We start from the raw sequence: 11,680 nt of genomic DNA, 5'->3' as shown, positions 1-11,680 counted from the left end.
TTTGTTGTTGTTGTTTTTTTTTCGACTCAATCAACTTAAATGTGTTTTATTTGCTTCCCACTAACAAATCTTTCATTCATGAAAGCAGTAAATCACCCACACTCAGCTTCCTCGCCCAGTAACTCTGAAGGAAAAACCCAAAAAAGATCAGTAATGAAAAATGTAGGAATTGACATCCCCTACATTTTTAAAAGAATACGTTTAAGGTTGAAACATGTTTTCAGTTTGTAATTCCTAGTAGGCAAACATTATCTGAACGAACATTCTAATGGCAAACCACTGTAAAATGCCCCAGCCACATATGATGCAGAGGGTAGGGATTATCTTCGAAGCGCCCCAGCTCTCCGGTGAGGTCAGCGGTACACTGGTTTGTATTATTGCCACATCCAGTCAGTGAGCTAAGCTGTTCTTCGTTCAGCAAAGGCTTTGACATTATGAGTGACCTCCAAACTTGGCTGACGATTTACTGATGAGATTCATAACCTTTGGGTTGTTCTGATGTTTTGACATATTTGATGGGTTCTGGGCCACATCCTGGAAAGCCACCAGGACTTCTGGATCCTGCATGACTGCAAGAACCACTGGATCACTGAGAATCTCATTGAGCCCAGGCATTCCTGCCATTCCTGGCACAGCCCCTCCCATTCCAGGCATTCCCCCAGGAAAACCACCTGGAAAAGAGCCATGCTGAGATCCAGATTGTCTCCTGGCTTCTTCTTCCCTTTCAGCTTTTTTCATGCTCTTCTCGAGCCTTCTTCACCCTTTCTATTCGTTCTTTTATCTCTCGATCTCCACGTTTTCGCTCATACTTTCTCTGATGTTCAGCAATCTTTTGAGCCCGAGGTTGGACTTCTCTCAGCATTGCACTGGCATCCTCGTCATAATCCAGTTTATAGGAAAGGCAAGATCGCGAGCTGCTTCTTCCCAGTGACCCAGGAGTCTATGCGCTTCCCCTCTCCGTTTGTATGGCTGAGCTGAATCAGGGTTTATTTCAATAGCTCTGTCACAGTCTCGGATGGCAGCATTTGGCTTCTGTAATTTGACGAAAACACTGGCTCCCTTGGCATACAGAATGGCCAAGCGAGGGTTTAGCCTGATGGTGTCTGTGAACAAGTCATTGGCTTTCTGGAGCTCACCATCATTTAGAGCATCGATGGCAGCCCCCTTCTTTTCATTTGCTTCATCCATCATCTCCTCAGTTATCTCTGCATTTTCATCTCCCATTTCCTGAGGAGCATCAGTGTCTGCTTCAATTACACCTTCATTGTCAATTTCTAGATCGCTCTCCTCACTCGATGGCTCCTCTGTCTTTACGTTGTCTTCTGTTGTCTCTTTTTAATTCCTTAGTGTTTTCTTCTGACTTAGCTTTATGAGTAGCAGGTGGTACTTTACCCCCATGCTCTCCACCCACTCCCTCAGGAAATGCATTTCCTTGGTGTGCAGGACACTTGGGTCCTGCCTATGCATCTTCACGAAGGCCCGAAGCTCGCTCACTTTGAGGGGATCCATAGTGGAAGCTTCTGGCGGTGGGCGGCTGCGGAGGCCCGATGTGTTGTTGGTTTTTACTACTTAGCGCTACAGGTGGAAAGACTTTGCCCACTCGTTTGCCTTAGAATTTCGTGTTTCAACACGAATGTGGGAAAGAATCCCCTGAATCTGCTCTGGCAGAGAGACGAGCACAGGGTGAGAATGGAGGGAGCTTTCTGAAGACCAGGGAGGGCGGTGTCCCCTCCTGCACCTTATCCCTTCCCAGGGGGTGCTTGCCTTTTTAAAAATCCCGCTGCGGTCTCTTCACACATTCTTCTTGCTAGACTGTCTTATTGCCATGTCCTGGAATCACATCCATCGCTCTTGGAGAAGAGCGGTGTGAATTAAGAAAGCTTCCCCTTAATGGGCCAGTGGGTAAAAAAATGAATGAATGAAATGTTAGTCGTTTCTGAGAGTTTCTCACATGCTCTGTTCCAGTAACTTAAAAAAAAAATATGCAGGTTGCAGGCTATGCAAACTGTTTGTGGGGGGTTACAAAAATCAATTTAGTGGGTCACTGCCTGCATTCATAAATAAAATGGAAAATATATGAGGGCAAGATAGGAACTAAGTCTCTCCTTATTGGCGTGTTTTTTTTTTTTTTAAGCTACACTTTGAAAAGAACTATTTTGATATCTCTGGGCAACTGGAAATGGTAATAGACAGGAAATGGTGAGAGTCACTGGCCCAGGAGCCCTTCCCTCATCTCTTTAAATATAAACGCTCTTCCTCAACCTAGAGCGCCTGACAGCGGGGAAGAGGGATATTTCTGAAGTTGTTCGACTGGAACCAATATTTCCATCACATGGGATCATTTCCATTCGACTTTCTTCATTAAAATGATAGACTCGAAGAAAATTCCCCCCAGCCATGGTCAATTACCTTGGGTTGAAGCCCTAGAAGACTGCTGACGTGACAAAGGGCGCCTTGCCATGGACGCCCGCCAGCTAAAATCCAAAGCTAGAGTGAAAACTGACACGGGACCCCCACACCTCCAACTGTGTGCCAGCGATTTTAACTATCGGTGTTCGAGGAGTTACTGGGGTTAGAGCCCGGGTCCTGGTGACCCTCGCCAGCAAGGCTCGGCCACCTCTCCTCAGTGAGCCAGTTGAAACCAGTAACAGTGAGACACAGAAAAAGGTGAAGTACTCAATACGGACGCACGGTGAGGAGGAACGAGGAGGTCGGAGGACCTCTTCAGTCATTCTGCGGGGCCCTGAAATGGAGTTTAGGCTCAAACAGAAGGCAAGAGGTGCGGATAACTGAGCAGCACTCTCTGACTCCACTTTCTGCTGCAAAATGGTTCCACAAATGATCAGAACGGCGTGGAATCTTCCTGGGAAACACGCTTGCCTTCTGGTACCACATGTCGACCCCCACCTTCTCTAAGCATGAGACTTCTGGTTCTCAGAACGGTTTATTTTATTTGATCCCAGGAATAGCTTGCTTCCTCCTTGATTCCTTTGACGATCCAGTGGTCCTTCTGTAAGTTATTGAGCCTCCTGGACTCCGTGTACACCCCATAGTTTCTTGTGCTGTTCATTTCCAGTCTTATTACACGTCAGATCGAATCCAAGAAACGACCTCAACTTTCCTATATGTTGCAAGACTTGCTTTATGTCCGAGTATGTGATCTGCCTTCCCTGTGAACACCACTGGACCTTGCCTAATACTTAGTGGTTCTGATTCAAAGTTTCTTCCTCGCTGTTTAAAAATAATTCTGCTCCTCAGGTTCTCCTGGTCTACTCTATATTCTCGGGATGTCTTCAGACAGTGGCTAGTATTAAATTGTTTTTATGACTTGCGGGACTCGAATATTTTCCTCCATAACAGGGTTTTAAGGGAAGATATCTGTATGAGCAGGAAATCAGCATGGTTCCAGTAGCTATTTGGCTGGCTGTGGCTCACAGAAGTCGTCGATGCTGGATTTTTTTAAGCAAAACTGCCATCACAAAAGCTACTGTGTAGTTGCAAGCCTGAGTGCCCTCCAGTAGGTCTCAGCGGGGCCTGTTTAATGATTTTCCTCTAGGATGTCAGAGTGAATCCGTTCTAGAAGTGTCTTTGGTGGCCTTCTGCCAATTCGGACTCCTGGGGTTGACCGAGTTGAACTTTGCTCACAGCCATCCTGACTATCATGAAAGGAGGAACGTTTGCTGGAAAAACATCCAGGAACTCTTGGCTCTGAAGTGGGAGGCACATATGGTTAGAAAGGGGGAAATGAAGCTTGGGACTGACAGCGTGTGCCAGTAATTTTCTTAAATGAGCAATGGGTGGGATGGAAAACATTGCCTTGAGTTTGGTTCCATATTTGACGAAGCCTCTTGTAGTAGACACAGCTGCCAGGGTAGTGCCCTGAGGGCAGCAAAAGACAAAGGGGGTGAGAGTCACCAAAATGAGGTGAAAGCCAGTTCTAGCATCTGTACGTCATGTGACTCGAAGCAAGTAGTTTAGCCCACCCGAGCTCCAGCTTCGGTCTGTAAGCATAGAGATGAGCAGAGCCTATCTGCTTCATGGATCTGTGCCCCAAAATTCAGCGAGAAAAATAATATGTATGAAGTATTTAGCCAAGCTCCTGATGGACTCTCTATAGGTGCCAGCCGTTCTTATTAAAACTTTGTTGACAGATCTGCTGTCATCTTTCATGGTCTGCTCTCCAATCTGTACCGTGTTCCGGGTGAAGGCAGCTTCCTAAGTTGTTGTGCGGTGGGCACCGCCCACTTTTAAAAATGCTTCCTAATGGCTCTTCTGTGGACGCATGCACAAGCAACCAATCCAGCCCAGGCTTCTGGGTCACCTCAGGAAGCCCCAATTACTACGCAGTAGTCCTCCAATGAGCGCCCGGAGGCCTTTCTGAGGAGCTCATAGTCCTTTGCAATGGAATGGTTTTTTTGGAAGTTGCGAAGCTTAAATGACACACATCCCGTGGTGGGAACGAGGGTAGAGCCTCGGGATAAACCACAGCTCTGCGCCAAAGGAAATGATACTAAGCGTAATTGCAATTAACCTCCTGCCTCAGAGGAAGAGGACGGGGCTTATTACTACATGCTATGGCATGCCTCCATTTAAATCATATACCCTGACATCCAGTAACACCATGTAGTGAAACCTTGCCAGACACAGTCTAGATAGCTTTGCCTCCGGTCTACTGTAAGGAATTTCAAGCATAGATTCCAGACTCCCTTCACCCTTATTGAAAACACTGTTGTTCCCAATTGCTTATAGGAAAAGTTACGTCCATCCATTTATGAAGTCAACTCTTATGAAAGTTCATCCTTCTTCAGAGTACTAGGGCCGGGGGAAGACACGGATAACTTTCACACTCCTCTCCTTCCAGGACTCCCGATGGGAAAACATACCTGGGAAAATGGCCAGGCATTGCATGAGCATTCTGGTAGAGCCATTCCCAATGACACATTGGAGCAGAGAAGAGGAAGAGAGAGGAAGCTGACAGGATAGACTGCACAAAAGTAGAGCAAAGCGAAGTGGAACAGAACAACAGCCAGCATGACCACCACCACCATCACCAAAACTGCCAACCTGTCACCACCACCGAAACAGGCAACCAGCCATCAACAACCAACACAACAGCCTACTAGCCACTATGCCCAAAACCAGCGAATCAAACAAAGGGAATTGTAAATTTCTGAAGTTTTTTCTTAAACCAAGAAAAATCTTAGCGTGACACTTTAATTACCTTCTCATCTAAATGAGAACATCAAGTCAACAGGGTTTCATTCACTGCTTCTATGTTGGGCAGCGTTTGGGTCTCTGGGTTACTTCAGAGTGTGAAACTCCGTAAGGGCATGTCTAGGTGGACGTCCTTCCAGCATTTTCTCACCCATTGCTTTTGACATTTGTTGGACTTTTTGTCTGAAAAATTGCTTTTTTTTTCTTCACCAATAAGGGATTTTTCTCATTCTCCTCTTTATTTTTCTAGGACTCCCATGATGAATATCTTCTTTCCAAGCTGTTAGTCAGTAAGATCCCACAGGACGCCCCCTCCGACACTGCAGGCTATTGCCCCTGCTCCTGGTTACTATCCAGAACGTAATAGTGAGACCCCTTAGATGAAGACCCCTGTACTTGATTCACAGAACATGAGGAAATGGCCATACCTGGCACCCCAATTCTGCCTCCGCTGTGGCTGTCTCTCTTCGTCCTCCTCCTCCACCTCCTCCTTTTCTGCCTCCTTCTTTTCCTCCTTTCTCTTCTTGATATCAGCTAGTGTCTGGGAGAGCCATTGTTCTTCCATCCCGTTACAACATTACTCTACTTAAACTCTTTTAACGTATGTCTCTATTTTAGGAAATTTCTACAGTAGTAGGTTTCCACATGGAGTTTTCAGAGGTCTTTAGTTTTAGTTACCCCCCCCCCCCATACTCCTCCCTCTACCCTGCCCTCCTGTTACCCACCCCACTTAACCCTTCTTGCACCACTGCTCTTCTTTCTTCCTTCATATGCTATGCTCTAGCATCTATTCCTTGACATTTCTCATGGTCTTTTTAAATGTGAGCACTCCTGGAAATAAAGCTTGTTGTTAGCATTGCCTTAGCAGTATGCTGAAGGTTCTTGTAGATTGTATGTAGTCATTTGATTCTAAGAACTCTTTGATTTCTTCCCTAATTTCTTTCAGACACACTGGGTCATTTAAGCATGTATCATATATATACACATACACACACACATATATATATATATACATATATACATATATATATGTAGTTTCTGTAGTATTTCTTGCTATTGATGTCTAGTTGTAACACAGTATGATCTAATAAGGTACATGATTATTTAAAGTACTTTTTATTTGCTATAGTACGATTTGTTGCCTAGAATGCCATCTATTTTAGTAATGGTCCCATGGGCCGTGGATATAAACATGTGTTCAGTTTCTATTTAATGGAATATCCCATAGATATCTATTAAATCCGTGTGCTCTTGAGATTTCCTTGCTGATTTTTAATTTGGGTGACCTATTCAGAGCCAGCTGTGTACCGAAGCCACTCACTGGTAATTATAACAAGATACCGTTGATACTTTATGTCTATTGACGTTTGTCTTACTAAACAAAGGGTCCTGACATTTGGTGTATAAACTTACAATTATTACATCTTCTTCACTAATTGTTCTCTTTTATCGATATGTAGTGGCTCTCTTTATCTCTTCTAACATGGGGGTGACGCCTAGTATCAGGGTTTGTCTTATTTTCTGCATTGAATGTGATGGATTCTCCTTTGTCCTGCCATTCCTCTCGTGAAATTTAACCTTTCCCGTGCCCTAGTGATTAAAACCGTCTTTATTTCTCCTCTGCGCATAGTTTTCCTTGCCAGTTCCTTCTGCAGCTCTTAGTTTCCAGGAACTCCTTTCGTTAGTGCTTATCTTGAAATGCCCTTATTTCTCTGTCAATATTAAATGATAGCATTGCTGTTGAAGCTCGATTGGTCGGCAGTTACTTACTCTTGGGCTTGAAATGTGTCTTCCCATGCTTTGATAGCTTTTAGGTTTGTTGGTGAGAGTTCGGTTGAGTCTCTGGAGTTCTATGTAAGACATCTGGACTGCCCCACTCCATGTTGCTTATTTTCTTTGCGTTTTTGACGTCTTGACTATGTGTCATGGAGAGGATTTTGTCTGGTTGTGCCTGTTTAGGAGTCTGTGTTTCTTGCTTCTGGATGTCCGTTTCTTTCTAGATTTGGAATGTTTGTTGGCTAGAATTTCACTGAACAGATTCTCTGTTGTTTATTCTGAATCCCAAGAACTTTTGGCTTCTTGATTGTATTCAGAGCTCTTGGACGCCTCCAGCATACTCCTTCTCTTTTTCCTCACTGATATTTAAGTGAGACATTGCATCCTCTTGCCCTCCATCCCTGCTGTTCTTTCTTTGGCTTGGTTGAGTTTACTGGGGATGCTTTCCACTGGGTTTTTTATTTGATATATTTATGTTTTCACTTCTGACATCTGACTATGTTTATTTTTTTTCTTCATGATATTTTTATTTGCTGGGTATTCTCTCTCTCTCTCTCTCTCTCTCTCTCTCTCTCTCTTTCTCTCTCTCTATTCTCTCTCTTTCTCCCTGTGTGTGTGTGTGTGTTGATGACTTTTACCTTACCAATTTCTTGCCCATTTGTTTTCTTTTCTTCTATATTGCTGACTTTTCTTTCTAGTAGAGTTCATCACTTTGCTTATATCTGTTTTAAGTTATTGATAACTTTTTATTAAAAACATTGGAAATCTTCAAGTATTTTACCTGTTTCAGTGTCTTTGATTGTGATAATCGAGAAGTTAGGAACTTGCAAGAGTCATGCTCTGTGCTTGTCCATATGTCTTGATTTTGGGGCTGTGATTTGAACATGTGTGGGTTCATCTCTCTCTGCTGGGGTTTTAAAAGGATAGTTACAAAGCAGCCCTGTTACCCCTTCAGTAAGAGGAAACCAACCAGTCCAGTCACGACACTGCCAAACTATACAAGGTAAAAAAAAAAAAAAAGCACACAAAATTTGTTACAGCCCACGACACACAATCGATGACCACAGAATTGGTGGTAGCAATAATAAGAATACACTACTAGGCAATACGAAGAATCAGCAACACCGAGAGCTGGTTATTTGAGAAAATCAACAAGATAAACCCTTAATGCAACTAGCCACAATACAGATATTATCCAAATAAACAAAATCAGAAATGAAAAGGATGAAAAGGGAGACCTATAGAGGAGAAAGAAATACAAAGAATTAGGTCTTACTTCAAAGGCTTTTACTCCACAAAATTGGAGAATCATAATAAAATGGATGATTTTCTAGACAGATACCATTTACCAAAGTTAAATCACGATCAGGTAAAACTATTTAAACAGCTCTATAACCCTTAAGGAAATAGAAGCCGTCATTATAAATCTTCTAACAACAACAAAAACAATAATATAAAAGAAAAAAAAAAAAAGAAACCAGGGCCAGATGGCCTTAATGCAGAATTCTACCAGACTTTCCAGGAACTAATACCAATAGTCTTCAAACTATTCTAGAAAATAGAAACAGAAGGAACTCTGACAAATTCATTCCACGAAGCCACAGTCAGCCTTATAACCTAAACCACATGAATACTCACTAAAGAAAATTTCAGATCAGTTTCTGTTATGAACATTGATGTAAAAATACTCACATAATCTTCTGGGTTCCTCCAAAGGGCTAGTGTCACTTTTCCAGCTCTGTTCTCTGTAGCACTCTAAGCTCACATTGACCCACTCCACTGCCACTGCTGTTCTTGGTGGTCATCCCATGGCATTGGCATCTCCAATACACTGGTTTCTTCTGCTGCAACTGGGCTTCACCCGTAGCCTTGCATAAGCTCTCTTCATGGTGCCAAGCCTCAATCAACTTCTGGTATTTTCTTGCCATGCCCTAATTATTCTCATTAGGATGAGAATGTTTTCTGTGTCGTATTTTGAAAGCATGTTTTTTTGCTTTTGGAGGTTCACAATTAATAGAGACTTTGGATTAGCGAGCAGTCTTAGGACAGTTAAAGACAATGGGGAGTTTTAGGTGGACTGAATGTGTTTTACATTATGAGATGAAAACGAGATTGAAGGGGACAGGGGTGTAATGCTATGATTTAAAGTGGTATCTGCATTTGCAAGGGGTAAGGTTTCCATACTTAATCATTTTTATCAGCCTGACTGTACTTAAAATCACCTAAGAACCACACCTCTGGGCCTTCTCTGGTTCTGTATATCAAGGTTTAATAGAAGGGGGAAGCGCTATCTTGAATGTGGGTGGCACCAGGTCTTTGGAGAAAGTGGGGAGGAGAAAACTGGGTGCTAGAACTAATTTCCCCACTTCCTTATTGTGAACAAACACAATGTGACCAGTTCTCTCACATGCCCATCCCCTTGACTTCTCCACCATAATGGAATATACCTTTAAGTTGTAAGCTAAAATAAACCTTTCCTTTGGTAAATTGCTAGTATAATGGCAAATTGAAAGACTGAAGTGGAAGCTTCTGGTTGTATCATGTGATGCAGACTCATGTTGTGTTTGGTTGAGGCAAGACTCGTAGGAGGACAAGTGATAATTGGGAAGAGAATAAGTGGGTCTCAGTGGACACTGATGGGGCACTTGCATAGCTACCCTTGCAACAGTTCGTTGGTCTCTCATCTTCATTTCAAGAGGCATGGCAGAGAACTTCTGCTGTCCCGGGTGGTTCTGGTCACAACCACTGACTGGTGCCGATTCAGGATTGTGCCACTCCTGCACATTCATTCGTGCTTGGTATCCTGACAACAGAGACTGGGATGGCCCCAGAGAATGACCTCTAAACAGGTCCACATCCCCTGGTCCTATTTCCCATCTTTTCTCCCCTACCTTTGGACAGTGGGCTAGAAGGGAGGGACCAGTGTGTTTGAGAACCCTTATTAAAGTAGGTTTTGAGAAACCAAGCCTACAAAAGACAATATATTCTATGAGGAAAAATAAAATAGAAAAAGGAAACGTTTGGGGTTTGGTGAGTTGTCTTTTTAAATGAAATAATCAGAAAAATTCTCATCAAAAAGACAATTTGCATGAAAAATTTAAAGGTGAGGAAGGAGCAAACTAGATGAGAGAGAGAGAGAGAGAGAGGGAGAGAGAGAGAGAGAGAGAGAACATTGACTTGGGGTAAGAACACTAATGGGGCATTCATAGTCATTTTGGAGTGAGCATAAAGAAGGGCTAGGAGGTGAGATCAGTGTGAGGAGGTGATGTTTCCTCACACACGGCCTTTGTTCTAGCTTCTTTTCAGTCACTCTGATAGAATATCCTGCAGAAAAAAACAACTTAAAGGGCTTATTCTGTTTACAACACCTGCTTATAGTTAGTCTTTGTGAGAAAGTAACAATGGCGGAATTTGAAGGAGCTGGTTACATTGTATCCACAGTTAAAGGCAGAGAGAGCCATGTCTATATAGGCCAACCTGATCTAACCAATTTCCTATTAAAATTCTCTTCCTGGTTGTGTCAAACTGACATTAAATCTCACCAGCACAGCCTTAAAGTGGATCCTGGGGCCAGGGTCATCTCTTTCCTATCTTGACTCTGAGGTGAATGCTTTTGCTCTACCATGGGCTCTCTGCAGGCATGTGCTACATCCTCTCAGGATCCAGGGGAATCATTGATCATGGGTTAGGGGCTCTCAAACTGTGAGGCAAAATGCATTTTTCTCTTATTAAATTTATCAGTTCAGCTATTCATTACAGTAATGGAGAGTCGGATAACGTATCATTCTAAGTCATGGAGTCTCTTGGTTGGTTCTTTCTTTCACTCTTCTCCACTCTTTTTCTTCCACCCTTTCAACCCCTTGACACTAAAGAGAAAAAAGCATAGGCAGGAAAGAAACGGGGCGTGGGGTGGGGCTGTATTATCACTAGAATACGTCCTGCATATTAGGGGCACCGAGTTCCTTGGTCCAAGTTTGATCTTCTCCATCAGAATATCTAATTTCTCCTTCATCTTGTTTCTTCTTTACGCTCAACTCTGACCAACACTAACCAAAACCAACTACCAACCAACCAACAACCCACCATACCTCTGAGGGCCCTACCGTTTAGAGACTCTCTGAAAAGGATTCAAAACTCACACAATCACAGAAACTGTCTTCATCGGGCACACCCCTGCTAGAGCAAGAGGCCAAGTATTGTTACCTGCTGTGAAGCAGCCCGTATCTCCACATCTGGGGTTAAGACAAAAACATTCGCTTAATAATTCTGTTTTTTTAAAAGATACCAAACTTCCAGAATTCTCGCTACAGTCTCTGTCCACAAGCAGGTTATATATAAATATGGTAGACACCTACAAATATATGTAACAGTTTAGTGAACTTTTGCAGTGTAAAAATTAGTGTCCAGTTCTGGAAACAGAGCACCACCAGCTCCTAAACTCTCCATGTTTCCTTTACAGACCCGAGCTAACCTTGAACACTCAACCAGGATAACTCTAATCTGACTTCTAATGTTGCAGATTCGATCTGGGAGTCAAGGGACTCCTCTTTCATTTCTGAATCCTTTCCTCCGACATTATGAGATTCAAGTACTCTGCGGTAATCTTGCTGCCATTGATATACAATAGATCGTGTGAGTTCTCTACTCAAAGTAAATGCCACGGCATTTTTGTGCCTTTAACTATTAAATA

The 11,680-nt window shown here is 43.0% G+C and overlaps 1 pseudogene; it reads right to left on the bottom strand.

The window, feature by feature from the left end:
* Positions 1-296: 296 nt before the first annotated feature.
* On the bottom strand, positions 297-1,509 carry St13-ps5 (ST13, Hsp70 interacting protein, pseudogene 5; annotated as a pseudogene).
* Positions 1,510-11,680: the final 10,171 nt, after the last annotated feature.

Source organism: Rattus norvegicus, chromosome 7 (assembly GCF_036323735.1).
Source record: "Rattus norvegicus strain BN/NHsdMcwi chromosome 7, GRCr8, whole genome shotgun sequence".
Taxonomy (NCBI): Eukaryota; Metazoa; Chordata; class Mammalia; order Rodentia; family Muridae; genus Rattus; species Rattus norvegicus.
The sequence above is the reverse complement of the archived record's forward strand: the minus strand, read 5'-3'. Positions and strand labels throughout refer to the sequence as shown.